The sequence below is a fragment of the Bubalus bubalis genome, chromosome 23 (genome assembly GCF_019923935.1).
Source record: "Bubalus bubalis isolate 160015118507 breed Murrah chromosome 23, NDDB_SH_1, whole genome shotgun sequence".
NCBI classification, from domain to species: Eukaryota; Metazoa; Chordata; class Mammalia; order Artiodactyla; family Bovidae; genus Bubalus; species Bubalus bubalis.
In genome coordinates, this window is record NC_059179.1 from 9,256,157 (window position 1) to 9,283,666 (window position 27,510).

Consider the following 27,510-nt stretch of genomic DNA (forward strand, 5'->3'; position numbering starts at 1 on the left):
CTAACTCCTCAAATAATAATACAATTTTGGTAATATACATTTTAAAGAAAGAGGTTAAGTAACTTGTGCAAAGTTACAAGCTAGCAAATGATGGTGGGAGGGAGGGTGGGGAGGGATTCAAATAGAGGTGTGACTCCCACAGCTGCACCCCTAACCATTATATATACAACCTCTTCTTTCACAAGCAGACGATTGTTTACAAGTGGTAGCAACTGATTTAGAACCCAAAGTAAAAAAGATTTAGGAAACTATTTATGAATTGCTAGTACTTTCAAATTACCAGCCATGTAGAGATCCAGGGATCCAGCAATATCTCTAACAAAAGGTATTTTATTCTGTTTCGCCCTCAGATTTCGCCTTTAAGCAAGTTTGGATCCTGGTCTCCATACCTTTCCCCAGCAAGTCGAAAAGATGTAATCAAAAAGTCAATGACCACCCCCCCACGCCAAACATAATAAACTCAGAGGAATTACAAAATGCTATAATTTAGCCCCCAAATCTGAGCAATAAATATATCAGCTGGAGGGCTAGATGTTTATACTGTTTTGTAAAGAACAAAAAAAGGTGTGATGTTCAAATATTTTCATAACTGCCCTCTTCTATCACTTGTAACACTAAAAACCAAAAAAAAAGAAGAAAATCAAAATTTTCTACTCATCCTGCCTAGATTAAAAAAAAAAAAGACTTGATATGTCAAATGAACAGTGTCCCTATACCTCTTCCTGGGCTTGGGTTAATTAGAAGTCACTCAACTTTGAACAGGATACAAAAAATCAGAATGGAAATAATACTCCTGATTCATTCAGTGAGTATTTATTGAGGGCCTTCTATATGCCAGGCACTGTTCTGGGTGCTATGGATACACAACAGAGAATAAAACAGACAAAAAACTGCCTTTAAGGAGCTCACATCCTGTTAAGAGGATATATACTCTAAAGAAATAAGAAAAGAAGCAGTTTGCCAGATGGTGACAGGTGCTACGGGGAGGACTGCTGCAGGTCTCCGACGGTCTCCCTAACAAGGGGCTGTCTGAGCAGAGGCCTCAGGGAAATGGAGGGGGAGTGTATCCCCAAAGAAGGAGAACTGTGTCCAGCAGACACTCCTCCATCCCCGCCTAAACCACAATCCCCCCAAATTTTCTATCTGCCCAGATAGGACCACCCTTCTCCCAGATGCTCAGGACAGGAACTGCACTGGGCTCCTTCCCTTCCCTCGCATCTCCCCATCCTGTCAATCAAGGTGGTCCTGTGGGCTGCGCCTCCTAAATACTCATCTCCATTCCCCACTTGAGAACAGGACATCGTAATAAACCTGGATGGCTGCAGCAGCTTCCAAACTGGTATCCCCATATTTTCTGTGTTCCTATCCCCAAAAATCTAAGCTCCAGTAAGAAACCAGAGTGACCGCTTGGAAACACATATGCAGTTACATCAAGGCCCTTTTCTAGTTCAATGCTTCCCACTGCTCTTTGGAATAAAATCTGGATCCTGTTAACATGTACACACTGCTATACATAAAACAGATAATCAATAGGGACTACCCTAGAGCACAGGAAACTCCACTCAGTATTCTGTAATGACCTACATGGGAAGGGAATCAGGGAGAATGTTTATGTATACATAGTATGACTGAATAACTTTCCTATATATCTGAAACTCACACACACTGTAAATCAACTATACTCCAATATAAAATAAATATTAGAATTAAAAAAAATCTGGATCCTGGATGCCCAGGCCTGATGGCACAGTCCAGCCCTTGCCTACCTCTCCAAATCATTCACATCCTTGTCCCCAAAGCGCACCAGCCTCTGAGCCCCCCTTGGCCTTCCTCCAGTCTCTCTAACAAGCCTTGCTTCTTTCTGCCTTTGCCGCTGTGCTCCTTCTGTCTAGGGAGACGCATTCCTCATTTCCCTGGCACACTTTCCTCTCATCCTTCGGACCTTAAACTGGAAGCCATTGCCGCAGGGTGACTTTCTGATCCTCCCATCACATGCAGTCCTACACTGCCCACTTATTACACCCTGCATCCCCCAGCACCGTCACAACTACCATTAAATCATTATTTCTATAATTTAATGGCTGCCCTGTTCCAATAAACTAATCTCTATGGCGACAAGGACCACATCAGTTGAATTCACTTTTGCATCTCCAAATGCCTTAAAAATAGCGGAGTTCAATACATATTTGGGAAGTTAAGCCTTCTTCCTCACACGTCTCTGTATTCTCTCTCAAGAAAAATACAGGGTTGCATTTTTCCACCCCATCATCTACGCCTCACAAACCTGTCTTCTCATGACTAAAGCTAGGAACTATGAAAAGGCCATGCTGAAATAATGAAGTTGCAAACTGAGAAGTCCCAAGTGGAGCCATTTGGGTCATGTTTGTTTTTTTAGTTTTGTTTCATGTTACAAAATTGTCTTCCTAAAGGGAAGCCCAGTTAAGCAGAGCCCACTCCTCAGACCACACAGGACTCCTCAAACAGCAAATTAAAGTAACAGCAAAGAACAGAGAACCCTGGGAAAAAGGACTTCCCGCTGGTTCACAGTTATCAGAATTTTTTCATTTTAATTAAAGCTAATGGGAACCACTCGCTCTGTGACAAGAAGTAAAGGACAGTGTCACAAGCCCCTCATATACCAGACAGTTCACAGCTAACGGTGGGCAGCTACCCTGAGCTGCACCCTAACCAGGAACTAGACCCTTGGCAGAGTGCCTTCCCCACACACCACCTCACTTAACTGAACTGAATCTTGGCAGCCACCCCATGATCGAAGTGACTTATCCTCAATCTGATCAAGGAGACCAAAGAAATAACGTCACTTGTTCAGGCTCATGGAGGTCTAAGTGGCACAACCCAGGCATCAGAAGCAGCTCTTTCAAGCTCCAAATCCTCAGCTAAGCATGTCAATGGGGACACAGTGTTCTAGCACCAAGCGTGTCCAGAGTGCTGGTTCTGAGTGTGAATGACTTGGCTGCTCTCGTCCCAGTTCCCCAGCTTACAGGACCGGAGAAGGGGAGTGACTGGCACAAGATCACACAGCTTGATGGTAGCTAGGGGCAGCCAAGAGTTCCATCCCTGTGGCGCTGTCCTTCTGACAGATAGTACCTCTCCTCACAAAAGATCCCTAAAACCCTCAGAATAAATGTCCCAAGTCAAGCTTTCCTAAGGAATGCTGTAATGTTAAAAAAATCCTAAAGTAGCCTTTAGAGTTGAGCAAAAGCAAAACAGAAGGACTTTATCACTCTCCTCTCTTGCAGCTGCCACTGGTCAGAATGCACACAAGCAGCCCCTTGTCTCCTGCCACCATGCAGCTCTTCTAAGTGACAGAAGCCCAGGAACACAGAGGGCCTGGGCCCAGGCCAGCTGGAGCCATGCTAAACAGGCTGAAAAGCAAGCGGTTCTGACATCCCTTCATCAAACGCTGTTCACTCTGGAGAAGCGATAAACAATTTTGCACGCACTGATCACGCTTCTTTCTGTATAAGAGCAAGTTCAGGAATAAGACCTGAACCAGGGAACCCGAACCTGCACCCTGAAACAGCCTCCTGATTTTTATGACCCCAGAAACAAAACCATCACCGCATCCAGGTCAACGTACCATGGAAGCCAAGCCCTTGTCCTCTTCCCGAGTGAGCCGGCGAACAGCCAACAGCCTGGTATCACACTGGTCACCAGCAGCGTGGGCCCTGCCAGGCTGGACTGAGGCAGAAGTTACACGTGCTTGGTGTTTGGAAGCTCTTCTGGAAAAGCAGCCCTACCAGGCCTCATGCCATCTTCAGGAGGGTCAAACCCCAACTTGTGAACACCCCGCAGTGGGAGTCCCAGGAGAACTTCTGTTCCAACCAGGCCTCCAGACCAGTGGTCCCTGGCAACAGGGACCCCCAGCTCAGCCCAGAATAGGGTGCAGCCCACGTCAGCCCCCACAGCAGAACCCATCAGGGCGACTCTCTGAGTGTCCTGAAGGTCGCCCACTGTCAGGAGCCCCCACTGCCCAGCCAGAGCCACTGGTCACAACACACGAGTCCCTGGAGGGTGCTGTGTGGCAGCAATGGCAGATTTAAAACTGCGGTCACTCATTCCCTGACACCTTTTTTTAAGTGCAAGTGAGAATGCACGTGAGGGCACCTCAAATATTCAAAGAGTTAAACAATCTAAGGGTGTCGGAAGAGTCACCACTTGGTATGCTGCCCACATCTGAGGACTGAGCTGTAGGGGGTATAACTTGAAGGGGTCCCCATTGTCTTTGGGGAGGCAGGGTGATGTGGACCCCGGAGCTGCAACCTGGACCAAGTTACACGAGCTTCTACTGCTCATTTCCCTCATCAGTAGCCTGGGGCTAACAACAGATCTCTTGGTATCACCATGGAACATGATGTGAGAATAAGGAAGTCATCTGCTGGCATGGTGATGGGCACATAATAAACCACAAATTAATGCTCGTTTCCTTCTTCAATGCTTTTAGAGAACTTCTGTTTGTATCACGTATTCCTTTTCTTTTCCCATTTTGTTAATCGCTTACAATCTTCTTTCAAAATTAACAACCCATATATATTCATATTTTCCTTACGAATGTGTGTGGAAAAGAATATCAAGATATATGTCCACAGATGCTCACTCCAGCATTAATTGTGATCTTCAAAAAAAAGTAATACCTGCTCACTAGAATGGAGAATCCCAGGGACGGGGGAGCCTGGTGGGCTGCTGTCTATGGGGTCGCACAGAGTTGGACACAATTGAAGCGACTTAGCAGCAGCAGCAGCAGCAGCAGCAGAATTCAATTACAGCACTTGGAATAAACGAGACAGTTCAGTGAGTGCTAGTAAAAGGAAAGTACTTTAAGGTATGGGCTTTCCTGGTGGCTCAGAAGGTAAAGAATCTGCCTGCAACACAAGAGACTGGGATATGATCCCTGGGTTGGGAAGATCCCCTGGAGGAAAGCATGGCTACTGACTCTTGTATTCTTGCCTGGAGAACCCCTGTGGACAGAGGAGCCTGGCAGGCTACAGTCCCTGGGGTTGCAAAGAGTCAGACACGACTGAGTGACTAACACTTTCACTTTCATAAATAAATACATTATGTATATGCTAGCTTTGGTATCCAAATAATTTACCAGTGGGGAGAATAAAAGGAATAAGGGTAGGCAGATATGGTGCACAAAATAATGGCCCCATGTCCACATCCTGTGGACAGAACCTGTGACTATGTTACCTAACTCTGCAGATGTGATAAATTAAGGATTTTGACATGGGAAGAGTATCCTGGATTATCCAGGCTGCCCCAATCTAATAACATGGGTCCTTAAAATCAGAAACCCTTTCCTGAATTTGACTACAAATAAATGTCAGAGAGAAGATGGAGGAAGAGGCTACAGGCCAAAGAATAGTGGCAGCCTCTCGAAAGTCTCAGACACGCAGATTTTAACCCGGAAAAGGCCAAAAGTCTCAAGACATGCTGATTTTAACCCAGTGAGACCCATGTTGGGCTTCTGGCTTAAAGAAGCATTAAGATAATAAATCTGTGTTGTTTCAAAACAGTAACATTGTGGTAAAAATTAATTATACCCGCAATAGAAACTAATAGAGGAGTAAAAGGGGTAATTTACTTATAATTTTATATCCTTCTAGTATTCCAGTATTTCTAGTATAATTTTATATATTTTTTTCTGGTATTTATATCTATCTATATTCTAGTCTGAATAATTGGGAAGGAAGAGAAGAAATTCTTTACCCTGCTTCAATATTATGATTCCCTGATCACAAAAGCTTTCATATGGCACTTGGCTCATTCTGCCTGAAAAACCGAGTGCTCTCCTTCAGGACCAAACAAAAGTCTACTTACAAGGCCCAACTGAAGCGACGCATCCCAGGTCAGGGCTTCCTCTAGGGGGGTCTCTCCTGCAGCTGGACTTAAGGGGGCTGCACACAGCTTAGGTGACCACGCTGGATGGTGAACTCCTTGAAAACGGGGCTTGCGGCTTATTTGGCTGCGCAAACCCAACCCTCATAATAGGCATCACAAGTGGTTAATGATTAAGTGTTTGCTCCGCTGACATACTGGATTGCATTAAATCTAAACCAACCTAGTAAGTCCTGGTTTTAAATTAACAATGAGTCTTCTACTGGGAAAAGACTGCTGCAATCTCACATGCATTATCCAGCTATCTGTTCCATAAAGGGAGAAGTTATATCCTTCAACCCCATAAATCAAGCAAAGAGTTCAGAGTTAAATCTTCCTTCAAAATCAAATTTTGACTTTGATTTACAGAAGATGGTGATTATTAAGAGATACTGCTTCAGAGCGCCACTGAATTTTCAGTCTGAATCTTCTAATTCCTGCTATCAACATTTGCGAGTTATATTTAAATTATACTGGCTATAGTGATGAAATAAGCCTTCCTTCTTCCCATCCAAATCAAAACTTGGGTTTTTCCCAATACAATATTGTATCATTCATTCTAGGAGGAAAAAAAAAATCACAGCCCAGTTGTTATAGCTTAGATTTAAAACAATCTAAAAATGCATGTAAGTCTACTCCATTAATGACTGTTCTAACAGCAAAGAAGCCAGGAAAGGAGACAGAGCAACAACCGATTACATGTCCACACACTAAAGACTGGATCTGCTAAAGCAAGAGTCAGAAGCTTTTGTTTTAATCTCCCCGAAGCATTCTGTTTAAAAATATTAGAACACCCATCTCTATAGTCATAGCTATTTCCATTGCTCAATTAGAGGCCAAAGTACTAAAGAGGCTACACTTTGGAGTCTGAACAAGACATCACTGTAATCGATGACTTCACAAATCTTTATCCAATCATGGGCAAGTGACAGCCACTGAACCCTTCATGAGAATTTAAGCTAAAGAACATCATTCATTATTCACTTTTGCTGTTGGTGGTGTTTTCATCTTAAAGTCAGATTTGGGGATATAATTTACATGCAGTTATCCATCCTTTTTAGGTAACAATTCCATAAGTTTCAACCAAAACATATAGTCTTGTCATCATCACCACAGTTAAGATACAGGTAAAAGTTCCCTATAACCTATGTAAGTCAAGCTTCTCCCCAATTCCCAGCCCCAGGAAACCATTGGTCTTTTTTCTAACCCTATACGTTTGCCTTTTCCAGAATGTCATATAAATGGAATCATGCACAGAATGTATCTTTTTGAGTGTGGCTTCTTTCACATAACATAATGCATCTCAGATTCATCCAGTTAGTTGTGTTTGTTCTTTGTTAGTACTGAGTAATATTCCGTCAGTGCCCAGTTTGCTTATCCACTCTCTTGCTGAAGGACATGTGAGTCTTTTCAAGTCATGGGCAATTAGAAATAAAGCTGTTGGGAGCTCCCTGGTGGTCCAGTGGTTATAACTCTGATCTTTCACTGCTGAGGGCCTGGGTTCAATCCCTGGTCAGGGAATTAAGTTCCTGCAAGCCTCCAAACTAAATAAATAAAATAAATAACACTGTTGCAAATATTAGCCTACAGGTTTTTGTGTGAACAGAGGTTATTTCTCTGCGGTAAGAATCTAGGCGTGAATTGCTCTCTTGCATGCTAAGTATATATTTCAGTTCCGTTCAGTTCAGTCGCTCAGTCGTGTCCGACTCTTTGCGACCCAATGAATCAAAGCATGCCAGGCCTCCCTGTCCATCACCAACTCCCAGAGTTCACTCAGACTCACACATCCATCGAGTCAGTGATGCCATCCAGCCATCTCATCCTCTGTTGTCCCCTTTTCCTCCTGCCCCCAATCCCTCCCAGCATCAGAGTCTTTTCCAATGAGTCAACTCTTCGCATGAGGTGGCCAAAGTACTGGAGTTTCATCTTTAGCATCATTCCTTCCAAAGAACACCCAGGGCTGATCTCCTCTAGTACATATTTAACTTTGTAAAAAAATAAATAAATAAAACAAAAACCCAGGTTTTCCAAAGTGGCTGTACCATTTTACATTCCCACTAGAAGGCAATGGCACCCCACTCCAGTACTCTTGCCTGGAAAATCCCATGGACGGAGAAGCCTGGTGAGCTGCAGTCTATGGGGTTGCTAAGAGTGGGACACGACTGAGCGACTTCACTTTCACTTTTCACTTTCATGCATTGGAGAAGGAAATGGCAACCCACTCCAGTGTTCTTGCCTGGAGAATCCCAGGGACGGGGGAGCCTGGTGGGCTGCCATCTATGGGGCCGCACAGAGTCGGACACGACTAAAGTGACTTAGCAGCAGCAGCAGCAGCTCAAGAGAGTTCAAGTTGTTCAGCATCTTTTCCAGGACTTGGTAATATCTATTTTTATTTGCCTTTAAATAATGTTTTTTTGGCCGTGATACACAGCTTGTGGTTAGTTCCCCAACCAGGGATTGAACCCTCGCCTTCAGCAGTGAAAGCACAGAGTCTTAACCACTGGACCACCAGGGAATTCCCAAAATACTTTGAGACTCATACAGAAGTTACAAAAATAGTGGAGAGCTCCCATGTATGCACCTCTTATCTTACATGACCATAATAAAAGTATTAAAAGCAAGAACTTGACATTGGTACAATACTGTTAACCAAAATACAGATCCTGTTAAGATTTCATTCATTTCGACATGTTCAATTCCTGCCCCTTCCTTTTGTGTGCAGTTCTATAGTATTTTATCACATGTATAGATTCATATAAGCACTACTATAATCAGAATATATATCTGTTCCATTAAGCACATTCTATTTTGAAAAGACATTTTTGGTTCTGTAAACATCATCTGCTGGAAGGGACTTCAGTAAATGATGACTTTCTTCTGCCCTTTTTCCTTGACCAAATTAGAACTCTGTTATCCAAAATTTAAAAGGAAAAAGAAACAGACTCACAGATATAGAGAACAAACTAGTGGTCACCAGTGGGAAGAGCAAAGAGGGGGAGGGCACAAGGTATGTAGGGGATTAAGAGGTATAAAGTCTAAGGTATAAAATAAGCTACAAGGATATACCGCACAACAAAGGGAATATAGCCACTGGTTTTATAATAACTATAAATGGAGTATAACCTTTACAAATTGTGAATCACTATGTTGTACACCTGTGTACATCAACCACACTTCAATTTGAAAAAATTAAAAAAAAAAATGTCAATTATCTATTCTCAGGCTTCACTGTGCAAACCCCACCATTGACTTTTCTGTTCACTTTTCAGGCTGGGTGTCTGCCCTGTTCATTCTTTCCTTATTATATGCCAAGCCCAGTGGAGGCAATATGGACATCAGGTTGAAAAGGAAACCAACAGTTCTCATCCCTAAAAGAACTTAAGAGTGGAGAGATACATACACACACAGTTACAAACTGGGGCAAGTACTATCCATGAATGAGAAGTAAAACATGATCTGGTTTGGACGGGGAGGTCTTTGTATTCTACACTCATCCTGAAACTCAGTATTTATGAGGCCTTCCCACAAAAACACAGCATCTAAATATCAGGGCCATTAAACAGTGAGTACATAACCAACAAATTCTTAAAGAGGAAGAATATAAGGAAGTCCTCCAGCTCTGAGAAACTGTACCAAGGACCATTCACCTTCTTAGGTCAAAGCCTACCCATGTTGTTACTTTAGGGATAGCTGCAGCCTCCCAAATTCCTTTCCAACCCTCTGCCGCAGTGAGCCAAATCCACCATTAGAGATCCTTTCGTTATAGAGGTGTCCCCCTGCTCTAGGCTAGTCACGGTGGAATCCCATTGGGAAGGGGCTGAGTCACAGGAACGCCCCATCCGCTTCCGGCTGATGGCTGCTATGACCCTCTTCTCCTGTCTCGGGGGCCATACTTACACACCTTCTGGGGCCAAGCTGCTCCCTTTCCCCCTGGTCCTCACTATAACTAGTCCATGTTTTACTGGAAGTCGTCTCTCACTATTTGCTCCCACATTTCTCTCCCCTTCTCCACCAACAGCACAAAGGGTCTGATTCGTCTCTGTATCTCCTGGCATCTGCACACAGCTGCTGTGTACACAGGAGGTGGTCAATAAATGTTTTCTGAATATTCAAGGCACGTCTATCAGATTATAATGTGTGAAGTGTGGCTTTGAGGGAATGAATGAGTCTGAATGTGAAAGATACCTCTGGAGGCATCGGACAGTTGACCCATTTCAAGAATCGTACAACAGGGTAGCGAAATGTAAAAGTAGCATGCTTGGACGCCTGACAAAGGGGAGGGCAGGACAAGGGAGATGTGTGGAGGAGGAAGACATAAGACACACCTGTACCCGATGAAGCTCAGGGCCAGCCCAGCTGTGGCACCTGCCAGGAGAATGGCAGCTAGACTGTGGTGGAGAGGAGGAAGACAGAGGGCAGGCTCTGTCCCCATGGCTTCATTTCTTTCTTTTTCAAAAAGCATTTGATTTGTTTGGCTGCATCGGGTCTTAACTACGGCACAGGGGACCTTTACTGCAGCACATGGGCTCTCTAGTTGTGGTGTGGGGGCCTAAGTGTCCCACGGCACATGGGATCTTAGCTCCCCGACCAGGAATCGAACCCGTGTCCCCTGCATCAGAAGGCAGATTCTTAACCACTGGACCACCAGAGAAGTCCCTGCAGGACTTCGTTTCTGAGGGCATTCGCCATGGGCTGGGCTAGGGGAGGCCAGGAGTTCAAAAGGGAGCAAGTGCGTGCAACAGCTGCTATGGGAGTCAGCCCGGAAATCAGTCAGAAATGAGAGTGAAAGCAAAAAAGTCCCCAAAGCAGCTAGTTTGTAGTACGTGCTTCTGCCTCTTTCTAATCTTTTCCTTAAAGTCACACATGGCTTTCAAAACAAAACACCCTGGGGCCCTCCGTGCAAGAGGCAACGAAGTGTGTTTGAAGACCTGGGAAGGGCTGGCTACAAGCCTGAAATGCCTCCTGGGCCCAGGCTCGCTAAAGAGCTGATGAAAAAATACAATAAGGCACAGCTCTTGGCTAGTGGAGCCTCTTGATCAGAGAAATTGTTTACATTTAGTGGTTAGTAAATGCAGGAAATGCCAAATCAAAACACTCATTGTTTTGCCATCTTATAACAACTGTTTTGTTCTTATTTTAAAGCATCAGAAAACTATTCCAGCCCATGTTTTCAAAACTGCTAGCTGCTGCAATGAATGACCCCATGGCTTTTAACTAAGACTTTTGCTGTATCAGCACCCTAACCTCTGCCACCATATGGATGTGATTGTAAACCCCCTAAAGAGGGGAGTGCGCTACAGGCAAGCTCACTTTTGCCTCCTGAAACACCCAGCAAGTCTCAGGGATGACCTGCTTGGAGAACCACCGGTGATGATCTGAAATGTATTCAGAAACTAATATAGGGACAAACCTTCCTAACAGTTTCACTTACAGTTTTTCTGTTATGCTCATATATGTGTAACAAGTGCTACCATTATGATGCTAGTTGCTAAAAACTTTTGAGTACCCCAGATCCAGGGTGCTTAGTACCGGGAGGTTTGTGGTACCTCAAGTTGGAGTCACAAAAAAAATTGCTTCCACTCTATTTTAACTAAGGTTTCAATCCAATTCCTGCTAACACAGTACACCATGGGGTAGAGCAGAAACTGACAATCACTAGGTAGTTTTCAGGGGCTACTGGGGAAAAGAGCAAAGCGAGTAACGCTGCCCTGGCCACCTCCAGTTCACAACTGTCACCAGACACTGCAGTGACCCTCTGGCCCCAGAGTGCTGTCAGCTGAAAAAACGCACAACCTAAAAAGTGGACAGTTGTGTTTGTCCGCAGTCCTTACTAAGGACTATAGCCAGGGACTGCTGTCTGCCAGAAAGCTTTGAAAAACTTTCCAAGAGATAAGGGAGGACCCAGGAGATACAGGAATTTTTCCTACAGGGGAAAAAAAATCTAGTTAAACATCAAAAGATTGCTGTTAATAAAAAAATCCAGCCATCTCAGCTAATTTATGTATACGGAAGATGCAAGAGTCTGGGTTTCTTGAAGCTGTTCCTTTGATAAGCATCTTAGCTATCCAGGGCCAGTTTTGGGTTTTTCTCCATCCTGAATTCCCCTCACTGTGCACCATCCAGGCGGCTGAAGTGGCTGATGGCTTGATGGTGCGCAGCCTGTTTTTCTGCATCCTGAGTTTCCCTCAGGCTACAAGCTCTGGGTGGCTGCTGCAGTGGTGGATGACTTTATGGCCACCACAGTCCCTACTAAATCCTTTACTAAAACAACAGGCAGCATTTTTTGGTTTGTTTTTGGTCCACAGTACCCACCAGTCAGTACACATTTTCCCCAAGGAAACATCAGGTGTGCATTTTCCCCAAGTGCTTGAGCCTCTAAATTCTGCTTCTTCTCCTCCCCCACCCCCATCCCAAATCAAAACTTGTTTCCAATCAGTTCAGTCAGGAAATAGTCAACTCTGTGAAACATACAAAGGCTTCTCCCACTCCAGAGGTTGAACTAACCATATTTGGGATGTTAAAATATCTTCCAAGTCCTTATTCACCCAAAAGCTATTACAATAATCAATTTAAAGATGAGGATAGCACTAAAAATGCATTAAACACATATCATCAATTAATGAGATCAGTATGAAGCTTTATATTAAGCTCAAAATCATGCCACTTAACGCCAAACTGTTTTTACTGTATTTACATGCATTTTTTTTTTAACTACAGGCGCTTTTGCACAAATATTCCTAACTACTCTTTCACATCAGAAACTGGACCTGGGTTATTCTTCAGCAAAAGAATACTGAGAGGGAGAAGCAGGAACCATCTACAAAATGACCAAGAGGTAATGTTACTCCCCGTGTAGTTTCAAACCCATAAAGGACAACTATGAATCAAAGCTAGGCTGAAGTTCAATTTCAACTATAATCCTACCCAAGGAAAGGAAGTGCATTGTTAAATTCAAAAGACCCAAACAAGGCATCAAAAGCTGTCTGTGAGCACCAAACAAAAGATTTTTCATATAATCAATCTACAAATGCTAAAAATGCAATTCTCTGCAGTTATGACTCCACCTACATGCCATTGTGTTCCACTGTAGGTATTTCTAAAGGATGTAGTCTAAGTAGAATGCCCATTTTCCTAGCTAATATGAGGACAAGGAGAAGGGAAACCAACATTTTGGCAACTGTCTACCTACCATGGGTATCAAACTTTGATATATAACAATCAATGTCCTTTAATGTCCCTTTCTAAACCCTCACTTTTAAAAGCTGGCACCTAGAATAAGAACTGCAATTCTCAGACTCTTGGCAGCTAGATATAGCTATGTGGCTATGTTCTAGCCCAGATGTTCTCAAAGTAGGGTACTTCCTGAGAGGCCTATGTTATAGGTAATCCATGAGGCCAAAATTATTTTTATAATAATGTTAAGACAGACAGAATTTGCCTTTTCAATGCTCTTTCTCTGTGAGTATATTCAGGGGAGTTTTTCAGAGGCTACATGACATGTGATACCACAACAAATTGAATCCAGAAGCTGATTTGAGAATCCAGGTACTTTCTATTAAGCCAGACATTAAAAGAGATTTATAAAAATGTATAGCAGTGGTAGTTGTCTCACTAACAGTTGAAAAATAACTATTGCGCCCCAAAAAAGTAATTGATGCTAACCTATAAGAGTTTATTATTTCTAAATAAATTAATTTTTTAAATTTGTCACTTTTAATTTTTAACAGAAAATATTTGCATTAGATTCCTATTGCTGCTATAACAAATGACTATAAATAGGTAGCTTAAAATGACATAAATTATAGTTCTGGACGTCAGAAGTCTACAAACAGGCCTTCCAGGGCTAAAACGGAGGTGTTGACAGGCCTGAGCTCCTCCTGAACCCAGAGGAGAATGTGCCCCTTGCCTCTTCCAGTTTCTGGAGGCCACCTGCACACTGTCTTCCTCTTATAAGGACCCTTGACTACACTGAGCTCTCCTGATTAATCCAGGATAATCTCTGCATCGTGAGATCCTTAATGTAACCACACTGGCAGTCTCTTTTGCCAGGTAAAGTAACATATGCATCAGTTCTGGGGATTAGGAAGTAGACATCTTTGGGGGGCTATTTTTCTGCCTGCCGCAAATGCTAGCTATAACTCATATAAGCAAAGCCTTTTGGGGCCCTCAATCATTTTTAAAGAGTATAAAGGGCCTTAAATATCAATAACCTCAGATATGCAGATGACACCACCCTTATGGCAGAAAGTGAAGAAGAACTAAAGAGCCTCTTAATGAAAGTGAAAGAGGAGAGTGAAAAAGTTGGCTTAAAACTCAACATTCAGAAAACTAATATCATGGCATCTAGTCCCATCACTTCATGGCAAATAGATGGGGAAACAGTGGAAACAGTGGCTGACTTTATTTTTCTGGGCTCCAAAATCACTGCAAATGGTGATTGTAGCAATGAAATTAAGAGACACTTAACTCCAACCAGTCCATTCTGAAGGAGATCAGCCCTGGGATTGCTTTGGAAGGAATGATGCTAAAGCTGAAACTCCAGTACTTTGGCCACCTCATGCGAAGAGTTAACTCATTGGAAAAGACTCTGATGCTGGGAGGGATTGGTGGCAGGAGGAGAAGGGGACGACAGAGGATGAGATGGCTGGATGGCATCACCAACTCGATGGATGTGAGTCTGAGTGAACTCTGGGAGTTGGTGATGGACAGGGAGGCCTGGAGTGCTGCGATTCATGGGGTCACAAAGAGTCGGACACGACTGAGCAACTGAACTGAACTGAACTCCTTGGAAGGAAAGTTATGACCAACCTAGAAAGCATATTAAAAAGCAGAGACTTTACTTTGCCAACAAAGGTCCATCTAGTCAAGGCTATAGTTTTTCCAGTAGTCATGTATGGATATGAGATTTGGACATATAGAAAGTTCTGGGTTTGGGTAGACTCCAGGAGTTGGTGACAGACAGGGAGGCCTGGCGTGCTGCGGTTCATGGGGTCATAAAGAGTTGGACACGACTGAGCGACTGAACTGTACTGAACTGTAAACCAAAACATTTGAGAACCATTGCTCCAGCATATGAATAGATGAGGTGGGAAAATGAAAACACAGAAAAGCTAAGTGATTAACCAAAGTCATACAGACTTCAAGTAGACATTCAACTTGAAGCCAGGTCATCTGGCTACTGAGGAACCTAACGTGGCTCCCTCTAAATCATGCTTCCCACCCTGAACACCTGGCCTGAGACAAAGGCAAACAGAAATTATTTTGTGGGCATGTTTGAAGGCATCAGATAAAGGGCACAATAACAAGAATTCAGATGTGAATTTGGTGAGGAGCAAGGAGGGCAGGTTGGAGAAGAAAGAGCTTAAAACAATTCTACTTTTCAGAACCTTCTTTAGAAATATACAAATTTATGATGTCACGTGAGAAAGGAGGAAAATGTTACAAATGGCTAAGTATTCCAGGGTTGAGTCAGAGAGCAGTGAGGAACTGTTCTTGGTCTAGAGAGCAAGATCAGGACCAAAGTCTGGGAGATGTACAGTGAGTGTGAAGCAAAGCACAGCTCTGATTCATACGATGGGGCCTGGTGGGCAAACTCAGGTTTATGGTCACTCATCCCGACAATGCCTGTCAAGCCCTAGTTTTGATGCCCTCACTAAAAATGACACCTGAAAGACAGCATTCTGGAGATCTCTCTCTGCACCATTTTGATACGACTGGAGTCACAATTTTGCAGAAGGAAAGAAACTGCATTCAGGTGAACTGTATTAAAATCATGCTAATGGCTCAAATCACAGTCTTCCAGGGGATACATTTATAGTTAAAAGAGGAGAACTGGGTGGCTCAAAGGGCCAGTTGCTGATCTATCAAATGAACTGGCTACTCCAGGCCAAGAGAACTGGGGGAAGTGGTAATCAGACCCTTTTCAGACCCAAGCAGTTTGTGCTTGTGAATGATGGTTCCCCGGCCCAAAGCCTGGGCAGGACCTCCTCGGGGACCCACTGGCCATTCCTGGTAAACGTCTCCACTTCTTCATCTCTTTCCTAGCTCTCCAGGCAAAGTTCCTGGAGTGTTCAGCCAACTAAACCAAAATGGCAGTAGTACGTGAACTGACAGCCTACAATAACCAAGCAAATAAGAACACAAAGTAACGACTCACTAGAATTTGCTATCCAAGGGAGGAAAAGACACAAAATTATCGGATATTTATATTTTCCAAGTGAAGGTGTGGGTCCAATAAGAGGTAGCCCCTCGGAGAATCTCTCATCACAGAGCTCAGCATTCCCTGGGGATGTTTTCTGTGCCTACCTTCTCTATTGTAACACTAGCATTAAAAACCCAATTTATAACCTGAAAAGCACAAAGATTCTGCAGAGTAGAAACCCGCCTAACATGTCACTGTCAACACAAAATCCTAATCCACACACTCCCATCAAATCTGTGTGGTCTCTGAAAAGGTATGATGGCCTACAGATGGTGTTTCTGTTGCAGAATGAATTAGAACTATTAAATCAACACTCTCAGTTGACATCTATTTTGAAATAATATTTTTTTTTTCCCATGTGCTGAAGCACAAGGCAACTTAACATTTTAGAGACCAAAATCTTCAAGCTACTTTCTATGTCCATTAAAAGGGTGCAGAATATAAGTCTGCAGAAGTCTACAGAGATGATGCCTCTAATTCACAGCAGTAAATACCTATTTTCTGTACTCCACATGTGGAAGAAGGGCATCTTCAGTCAGAGATCCACATATCTAGGATTCTGGTAAAAAGAAAAGTGATACTTTAGCAGAAAATAGACTCTGTTCTTGGGAGTTATTCTAAAAGTAGCGATTCCACCTTCCAAGGAAGTAAATATTCAATAGAAGAACTAGAAAAAGAACCCAAGTAAACATGTAAGGATATAGTATGTGAGAACACAAATCAACAAAAACTTCAATCAAAAAGAATGAAGATGAGCAATGAAACCACAACATAATTGAAAGAGAGACTGCTAGACTATTTTCAAAAAACAAAACCAAAAAATAAAAAAAGAAACACAACTTCAAGACTGAAAAATTTCTCTAAAGTCATAACCTCTCCTCTCCAAAGGACACACACACAAAAAAACTGCTCAATCTCACCATTCATTAGAAAGTATAAATTGAGACCACATTGATATACTATTTTATACTCATTAGAATGGCAACAAAATACCAATTGTTAGAAGGAAATGGAGCAACAGATAAACTATGATAGATTTTTGGATTCGAATTTTATTTAACAATAAAAATTCATTTACTACTATTACATGCAACAAGTGAATCTTAAAAGTACAACTGAGTGAAAAAAATGAAAGCTGCAGAATATCACACGCAATATACTATTCTTATCAGGATTAAAAACAAGTAAAACTATGCAATTTTTTTTGGATATATATATGGACACAGTAACATTATGCGCCAGAATGGAAGTCAACTACCACTACAAAGAACACTGTTTAGTTCAACTGACTTTTACTTTTGGTAGACAGACTTTCTCTGAAAAGAAGTGAAGAAGTTTCCACATTTAGTTCTAGGGCAAATTCTTAATCTCATGTCTGGGAAGCACTGGCCTAGACTCTTCAACTCCAGAGAAGGAGCAGACCTGGTAAATATAATCTTCCTGGATAAGGAGTTACAACCCAAGGCAATTCTGACTAGAGGAAATGACTCCCCCAGGCCTCCCTGAAGCTTTCTGATCTGGCAAGGAAGGCCCTTTTCTGTCACTTCCAACGACTCAGAGAGTGTTTCTGGTGCCCTTTGTTTTCTGTGTTTCTCCCACCCTGGCCCATGTTGCCTTCCACCTCCAATGAGTAAAGTGGCCTCTTCAAACCTTTCTCCTTCCTCCCGCAAACCACTCTGGCCTTTCCTTGGCTGATTTTGACCTGGGGCTGAAGACTGGAAAGATCCCTTCATCCATCAGAGCCTCACAGACCATTGCAGAACTAAGCAGGAGAGATTCTGAGGAACTTCAGATCCATGAGATGTTTGAGAACGGATGTTGGAAAACACTCAGTTTGACTTACGTGTCCTTTTATATGCTCTCTGCCATCACCTACTTCACTGTTCTTGAAATTCAGAAATTACACCACTCTTTTCGTCACTGCAGCTTTGCCTAGAATAATAAAGCCCAGGAATTAGAAACGAGGCAACCAGAAAGAACAAAAAGGTCCAAGGGAAAAAAAAAACCACTCTTGTATAATCATTCTTGACATTTAAAAGGAAGAAAGGCCACCTGAATTAAGGAAAGTCTTTACCTTGGTCCAAGGCAATTTTCATATTTAACTAAACTATTAACAGTAATTTTATGTTTGTAGAAGAGACCATTATTATTTACAAAAAGTTTTCACATGTGTTTTCTCATTGAAGTTGTAAGATATTGAGGCTAAGCAAATATTATTGTAAAATGCAGTGGCCGAATATCCCAAGGTTAAGGAACTTTCCAGTGACCCTTCAGCTGGCAAGCATCAGAGTAGGAATTGGAATACTCTGTGACTCCTTAAAGATGGGCATAATAAAGGACAGAAATGGTATGGACCTAACAGAAGCAGAAGATATTAAGAAGAGGTGGCAAGAATACACAGAAGAACAGTACAAAAAAGATCTTCACAACCCAGATAATCACAATGGTGTGATCACTCACCTAGAGCCAGACATCCTGGAATGTGAAGTCAAGTGGACCTTAGAAAGCATCACTACGAACAAAGCTACTGGAGGTGATGGAATTCCAGTAGAGCTATTTCAAATCCTCAGAGATGATGCTGTGAAAGTACTGTACTCAATATGCCAGCAAATTTGGAAAGCGCAGCAGTGGCCACAGGACTGGATAAGGTCACTTTTCATTCCAATCCCAAAGAAAGGCAATGCCAAAGAATGGTCACACTACTGCACAGTTGGACTCATTTCACACGCTAGTAAAGTAATGCTTAAAATTCTCCAAGCCAGGCTTCAGCAATACGTGAACTGTGAACCTCCAGATGTTCAAGCTGGTTTTAGAAAAGGCAGAGGAACCAGAGATCAAATTGCCAACATCCGCTGGATCACCAAAAAATCAAGAGAGTTCCAGAAAAATATCTACTTCTGTGTTATTGTCTATACCAAAGCCTTTGACTGTGTGGATCACAAGAAACTGTGGAAAATTCTGGGAATACCAGTCCACTTGACCTGCCTCCTGAGAAATCTATATGCAGGTCAGGAAGTAACAGTTAGAACTGGACATGGAACAACAGACCGGTTCCAAATCAGGAAAGGAGTACATCAAGGTTGTATATTGTCACCCTGCTTATTTAACTTATATGCAGAGTACATCATGAGAAACGCTGGGATGGATGAAACACAAGCTGGAATAAAAATTGCCAGGAGAAATATCAATAACCTCAGATATGCAGATGACACCTCCCTTATGTCAGGAAGCAAAGAAGAACTAAAGAGCCTCTTGATGAAAGTGAAAAAGGAGAGTGAAAAAGTTGACTTAAAGCATAACATTCAGAAAACTAAGATCATGGCAGCTGGTCCTATCACTTCATGGCAAATAGATGGGGAAACAGTGGAAACAGTGACAGACTTTATTTTGCAGGGCTCAAAAATCACTGCAGATGGTGACTGTAGACAGGAAATTAAAGGACGTTTGCTCCTTGCCAGGGACAGGAGCCTGGTAGGCTGCCGTCTATGGGGTGGCACAGAGTCGGACACGACCGACATGACTTAGCAGTAGCAGCAGCAGCTCCTTGGAAGAAAAGTTATGACTAACCTAGACAGCATATTAAAAAGCAGAGACATTACTTTGCCAACAAAGGTCCGTCTAGGCAAAGCTATGGTTTATCCAGTAGTCATGTATGGATGTGAGAGTTGGACTATAAAGAAAGCTGAGCACCGAAAAATTGATACTTTTGAATTGTGGTGTTGGAGAAGACTTCTGAGAGTCCGTTGGACTGCAAGGAGATCCAACCAGTGCATGCTAAAGGAAATCAGTCCTGAATATTCATTGAAAGGACTGATGCTGAAGCTGAAACTCCAATAGTTTGGCCACCTGGTGCCAATAACTGACTCATTGGAAGAGATCCTAATGCTGGGAAAGATTGAAGGCAGGAGAAGGGGACGACAAAGGATGAGATGTTTGGATAGCATCACCGACTCAATGGACATGAGTTTGAGTAAACTCCGGGAGTTGGTGATGGACAGGCAGGCCTGACATGCTGCAGTCCATGAGGTGGCAGAGTCGGACACGACTGAGCGAGTGAACTGAACTGAATGACTCATTCCAATCTCTTCCACAGCAACAAATGATACAATGGCTTCAATTTGAAAAGCAGCACTATTATTTCTTCTTGTACTACATATACCTTCTTAGGCAATAGATATAGAAATGCCTTTGCCTGCTGAGTGACACTCTGGAGAAGGAAATGGCAAACCACTCCAGTGTTCTTGCCTGGAGAATCCCAGGGACAGAGGAGCCTGCTGGGCTGCCGTCTGTGGGGTCGCACAGAGTGGGACAGGACTGAAGCGACGCAGCAGCAGCAGCAGCAGCAGCAGCTGAGTGACACAGACACTGCCATAGAATTAAATGTTTATTTACCAGAGACAACCCAAAGAGCAGAAAATTCACAACAAGACAGTTAAGAAACACATGTATCTTTTCCACATACCTTCTTTTTCTCTTTAAGTCCTAGAATTGCTAGGCTTTGTTTCTCTTTCTCTCTCTCTTTTCGGAAATAATTTCATGTGTAGAGAAAAGTTGTAGAATAATAATAATATCAAGAATGCCACGTACTCTTTACCCAAATATTCACCTACTATTAACATTTAACACGTAGAATCATTCACTCTCTGTCTCTCTACAGATACCTACATTCACTCAACATTTTTTTGTTTCTGTACCACATGGAAAAAAGTTCCATACATCACGGCACCAAATACTTCAGAATTTATTTCTTTAGAATAGACATATTCTTATATAACCATAATGTTAGTATTCAATCTTAGTAAATTTAATATTGATACAATACTTTAATTGACAACCATCTTGTTAACCCAATAATGTGCTATACAGCAGTTCTTTTTCCTCCAATTCAGGATCCAGTCCAGGGTAAGATGTTGCATCTAGCTGCCATTAATCTGAGACATATAGCTCTTTTTTATCTTTTATGATACTGACACTTCAGAAGAATATTTGTTGTTGTTGTTCAGTCACTCAGTTGCGTCTGACTCTTTTGTGACCCCATGGACTGCAGCATGCCATGCTTCCCTGTCCTTCACAATCTCCCAGACTTTGCTCAAACTCATGTCCACTGAATCAGTGATGCCATCCAACCATCTCATCTCTGTCACCGCTTTCTCCTTCTGCCTTTAATCTTTCCCAGCATCAGGGTCTTTTGCAATGAGTTGGCTCTTCTCACATCAGGTAGCCAATATTGGAACTTCAGCTTCAGCCTCAATCCTTCCAACGAATATTCAGGGTTGATTTCCTTTAGGATTGACTGGTTTTATCTCCTTGCTGTCCAAGGGACTATATAGTCCTACCCTTCCTGATAGCTCAGTTGGTAAAGAATCCACCTGCAGTGCAGGAGACCCCGGTTTGATTCCTGGGTCGGGAAAATCCCTTGGAGAAGGGATAGGCTACCCACTCCAGTATTCTTGGGCTTCCCTGGTGGCTCAGCTGGTAAAGAATCTGTCTGCAATGCGGGAGACCTGGGTTTGATCCCTGTGTTGGGGAGATCCCCTGGAGAAGGCAAAGGCTACCCACTCTAGTATTCTCGCCCGAAGAATTTCAGGGACTGTATAGTCCATAGGGTCGCAAAGAGTTGGACACGACTGAGCAACTTTCACTTTCCTTTTCTTATATTAACAAAACATTTCCATTTTGACTTGTCTGACATTTCCTCATGATTCAATTCACCTTATGCATTATCAGCCAGAAAACTACAGAGGTGATGTTTTCTGGTGTCATAGCTGAAAGTATGTGAAGTCTATGTACCCCTCCCTGGCAATATAAATTTCAATCACCAAGCCAAAGTGCTGTCCAATTTCTCCCCAGAAAAATTATTTTTTCCCCTTATAATAAGTAATCTCTGGGGAGATGCTTTCAGACCATGCAAACATCTTGTCTTTCGTCAAATTTCCCCTTAGATTTAGCATTCATTGGTGATCCTTGCCTGGCCTGAACTTCACTACCATGGCTACAACATGCTGACGCAGCTGACAGCAGCGAAGTCACTGGCAGATCCTCTCAGTTCTGCAAGGTTTGGCTTTATAATTGGTTAAAATGGGTCTATGAGTTATGTTCTCAGTCCTAATGCATAATCCTTAACCCCTAGACGTGGTCTTTCTGGTGTCCCAAGGGAACGATCAAGGTGCTCAATGAGGTCTCTCCACCCTGGTTAACCCAGAACTCGCCATTTCTCTCCACACTGCATGACCCCTGCCAGGGCCATTCTCTTTCCCACCCGGGAGAAGCTGCTCTCTACTAGGTCTCAACCTGTATGGATACACATCTCAGCTTCTGAATTCCCCTCTCATAGCTCCCTCCTCCCCAGTCGCCTGCCATACAAACTTCAGCCTCTTCAACAGCCCTGAATTCTGCCGACCACCAGGCTGTAATAGGCTTCCCCTCCTGGTAGCCAGACCAGGGAATGTGCTCCAGCAGAAAACTAGGGCAAATGTGGGTCTCACTTCACGTGACTCTTCTCTCAAGGATCAAAGTCCTGGCTGGCTGTGTTCCTGGGACTGACAGTAACTGCCTCGCGTGTCATCCAGGTCTCCAGTTTACCAGAGAAGGGCAGGTCCAGCACCGGTCGCCTCTCAGTTTCTCTAGATTCCTTCAATGCTAAGTGATGTTTGAGAGGCACGAGGCTGCTCCATCGGGAAGAGTTAAGAATCAAACGCTTGGAGCATATAACAAATGCTCTTTATTTAAACACTTCAAAGAAACTCTCTAATAATCTGTTTCTTAGAAATGTATGTGTTTACTTTTATTGCAGCACTGTGGCAAGAGAAACACTCTCTAGCAGTCAGGCAATTCTAAAAAATATGCAATAAAATGACAGGAAAATGTCTCTACTGCTTCCAGAAAGCTGATACTCACTTCAGATAGCCAGCTGGCTATCACTCTGACATATATTTCCATAACTCTTCTTCTAAGTGGCACAATAAAACACTATAATCTAGCCAAGGAATCAAAAGTTAGTTGCTATTCGTTTTTCTTCCTGTTTACATGCATGTACTTAGGGGTGGGGAGAAGACTCCTTTTCAGATAAGTCATTTCCTGGCCTCCTTCCATTTCTATTCCTAACCACTGGTGAGAAAATAATCAGAAAAAAATAGTCCAAAGGAAAACTTGCAGCCCTAGAAACAAAGCTAATCAAAAGGAAATTGGCAACAAGAATAATATTTTCATCTCACATACTGTGAGCAAAGAGGAGTTTGCCATTGAGGAAAATGGAGAATAGGTCTTTCCCGGTACACGCCAGCAGATCTGTGCCGACAGCATGCGTGCACACACACATGCGCACACACACACACACGTTTGCACACATGTATACACACACACGGCTTTCCATACAGTGCGCCAGGCAGAATGGAATGACCTCTTTCTACTTCTCGAGCGTATGTTCTCCATACTGGATAGGCACATTGTGTGTGTGTGTGAGCTCAGTCGTGTCCGACTCTTTATGACCCCATGGCCTGTAGCCCACCAGGCTCCTCTGACCATGGGATTTTCCAGGCAAGAATACTGGAATGGGTTGCCGTTTCCTTCTCCAGTGGACCTTTCCAACCAGTGTTTCTGTGCTGTGTATCGCCTCACACAGGGGAGGCATCTTCTCCTCACACAGGGGAGGTGTCTTCTCCTCACACAGGGGAGGCATCGTCACCTCGCAGACTTTGACTGTGAAGGAGGATATACTACCTCAGGTCATAATAAATATCAGCCAGGCTCAGAGTGACTAATGCTGGGCTCTTAATACTTCTGGGGAAAACTGAAAACAAAACCAGAAAAGAACCAAAGATAAATGAAATCCATAGGGATGAAAAGTATGAAACCCAAAGACAGAGTTTAACCTAGGAAAGAGAAAATGAAGACAACTCCACATTTAACTCATTTTAAGCAGTACTGAGAGCCATGGACAGCATTTTTCCATTTCCACCAAAGACACCATATAGAAAATAATTTTAAATTTAAGTACTAAAATTTTAGCTTCAATATGAAGACTTTCCCCAAAGCCAGAATTTTCAACAAAGGAATATGTAGTTTATACACCCATGACATGCTATGATATGATAAACATCAAATATTCAGGGCTCTCACACTTGTACTCAAGTAGTACTGGTGTTCATGATTCCGCCTCAGAGAAGCTGTAATAGTAACAGATAATACAACCGTCTATGAGTGCTTTACTCTAGGCTGAAGGTCACACATCCCACAGCTGACATGACAGCTCTGTTGGCGATTTGGGCTTCACAGTTTCCCCTGATTCAAAGTCCCACCTCTTAACTACAGGGGTAAAAATGAATGCTCCCCAAGTGGCTCAGTGGTAAAGGAGCCAGCTGCCAGTGCAAGAGACAGAGGTTCGATCCCTGGGTCAGGAAGGTCCCCTGGAGGAAGAAATGGCAACCCACTCCAGTATTCTTGCCTGATAAATGCCATGGACAGAGGAGCCTGGCGGGCTACAGCCCATAAGACCTCAAAGAGTCAGGCACAACTAAGCATGTTCAACTCAATGCAACATGAAACTTACTATCTGTAAACTGGGATGGTACCTGCTTCACAAGGCTCTTGAAAGGCTCTGTAAGTTACTCATAAAATATTTAGCCTGTGCCCACCCCACAGTAAGCACTTAATAACTATTTATGATCGACAAATAATTTTAACTTTTCTGGGTCAACTTCTAATTATTCAATCTTGAATCAGAAACTAAACAGAGACCTTATTTCAATGAGGCAAATACCACTTCAGGGTAAAAAAGAACTGGTCATGCATTCAACCATTCCACCCAGCCACATCCATCCATTTTGTCAATAGACCTTTACGGGATGCCCACCACTGGGGCAGACCTTGTGCAGAATATGAAGACAAAAATGACATGGCCCATAGATATGCTCAAAGAACACCATCATCTTATTATCAACTGCAAACACTGCAGAATACTATGTGCCAGGAACTGCTCTAAGCACCTCAAGTGTGTGTGTGTGTGTGTGTGTGTGTGTGTGGTGGTGGTGGTGTTATCATTTAGTGGCTACATCGTGTCTCTTTTGCAACCCCATGGACTATAGCCCACCAGGCTCCTCTGTCCATGGGATTTCCCAGGGCAGAATACGGGAGTGGGTTGCCAGTTCCTTCTCCAGGGGATCTTCCCAACCCAGAGGCTGAACCTGCATCTCCTGCTTGCCAGGTGGATTCTTTATCACTGAGCCGGCCACCTGGGAAGCCCGTGTGTGTATGTATACTCTATTAATCCTCACAACAACTCTTTAAAGTAAATACTATTTATTATCTTCAACTTACGGATGAGAATCTGAGACACAGCAATAAGTGACTTGCTCTAGCTGACATGCCTTGTAACTGACAGAGCTCGGATTTAATTCCAAGCTGTCCAATTTCAGAGCCTTGGGCTCTTAATCACTAGCTATACTGCTTCCTCCAAGGCCACTAAGAACTAGAGAGAGGACAGACTACAGGAAGGGCCCAGCAGGAACATGAATAAAGTACAGTGCTCACGAGTGAGCTGTGCTAGCTCTACACCTAACACCGAGCATGAGTCCTTTTAACTAAGGAATGACATGGTCAGCCACATGATACCAACCCAGACTGAAAGCCATCCACAAAGCACTGACGTCTGCCACTCCGAGGGACCCGCTTCTCAGTGATTTAACACATACTAAAGGGAAAGAGCGGAGAAGGCAATGGCACCCCACTCTAGTACTCTTGCCTGGAAAATCCCATGGATGGAGGAGCCTGGTGGGCTGCAGTCCATGGGGTCGCTAAGAGTCGGACATGACTGAGCAACTTCCCTTTCACTTTTCACTTTCATGCATTGGAGAAGGAAATGGCAACCCACTCCAGTGTTCTTGCCTGGAGAGTCCCAGAGACAGGGGAGCCTGGTGGGCTGTCGTCTATGGGGTCGCACAGAGTCGGACACGACTAAAGCGACTTAGCAAAGGGAAAGAGAAGCACTCAGAACCCTCCAATTTGGCCTTGAACAAATTACTTGACCGTTCTGTGTGCTTCAGCATCTTCAGTGTAAGGAGTAAATGATATAATTTATATAGAGAACTTCATTCTAGTACTCAGTACTGAGGACTGTACAAGTAAAATAATAATAGTCATTAATTAAATAATTGCAGATTTGCTTCAACACTGTCCTAAGCCATATGGGAAAATCCCAACAACTAGATAATACCAGTTTATAAATCAGAAAGAATTCAATCTATGGTACCTGAAATACACTGTGGATTCATTATTAATAAATATGAACTACTGTAACTTAAAAATACTATAAACCTGTGTTTCTAAATGCTAGGGAATAAGAAAAGTCTTCCATGTTAAGAGATAAGAGAGGCTAGTGTGTACTAAGGTCAGACTCTGGTCTTAGTCACTTCACAGATGTTACTCAGTCTTCAAAACCACTCAGAGGTTCATCAAACGATCCCAACTTTTTATTTATTCATTTATTTTTTATTGAAGGATAACTGCTTTACAGAATTTTGTTGTTTTCTGTCAAACCTCAACATGGATCAGCCGTAGGTGTACATACATCCTCCCCACTTTGAACCTTCCTCCCATCGCCCTCCCCATCCCACCCCTCTAGGTTGATACAGAGCCCCTGTTTGAGTTTCCTGAGCCATACAGCGAATTCCCGTTAGCTATCTATTTTACATATGATAATGTAAGTTTCCATGTTACTCTTTCCATACATCTCACCCTCTCCTCCCCTCTCCCCGTGTCCATAAGTCTATTCTCTATGTCTGTTTCTCCACTGTTTCCCTGTAAATTAATTCTTCAGTACAAATGATCCCAATTTTACAGGTGAGGATTCTGAGCCTCTCACTGGTTAATGATGGGCTCCACAATAAGCAGTGGAGACTGCTGCCAAAAATTAGAAGAGTTACTAGAGAGGCAAGCAGGTTGGCAATTTCGAAATCAGGCAGTCCCTCCACTGAGCATTTCTTTGGCACCCACCGGAATTTTAAATATTGCACGCAATCCAGCTCCCATCCCCAAGATGTGTTCTGTGCTTTAAGGAAGACTTCCAAGTCACTGCAAAGTCAGGATATGTCTCCCATTAAAGTGACAAACTACCACAGATCTCATTCTATCACCCAATTTAGTCATTATGGCCCTTGGGAACAAGATCAGTGAGGGGATTTACAAATTGCTAGGGCTTCCCTGGTAGCTTAGCTGGTAAAGAATCCCCCTGCAATGCAGGAGACCCCAGTTCAATTCCTGGGTTGGGAAGATTCCCTGGAGAAGGGATAGACTACCCACTCCAGTACTCTTGGACTTCCCTGGTGACTCAGTGGGTAAAGAATCCACCTGTGATGTGGGAGATCTTCCCTGGGTTGGGAAGATGGAGAAGGGAAAGGCTACCCACTTCAGTATTC

The 27,510-nt window shown here is 43.1% G+C and overlaps 1 protein-coding gene across 16 annotated transcripts in view; it reads right to left on the minus strand.

Moving 5' to 3' along the window:
* Positions 1-27,510, minus strand: part of SGMS1 (sphingomyelin synthase 1) — a 327,516-nt gene that overhangs the window by 210,241 nt on the left and 89,765 nt on the right. For 14 of the 16 annotated variants that reach the window (XM_044935017.2, XM_044935022.2, XM_044935026.2 and 11 more), the window contains one exon: positions 17,943-18,031. The gene's annotated coding sequence lies outside the window, so the exon portion shown is untranslated. Of the gene's footprint in view, positions 1-5,841; positions 7,565-17,942; positions 18,032-27,510 lie in introns of those variants that run through there. The other 2 variants (XM_006072991.4, XM_006072990.4) reach the window with 1 other exon arrangement.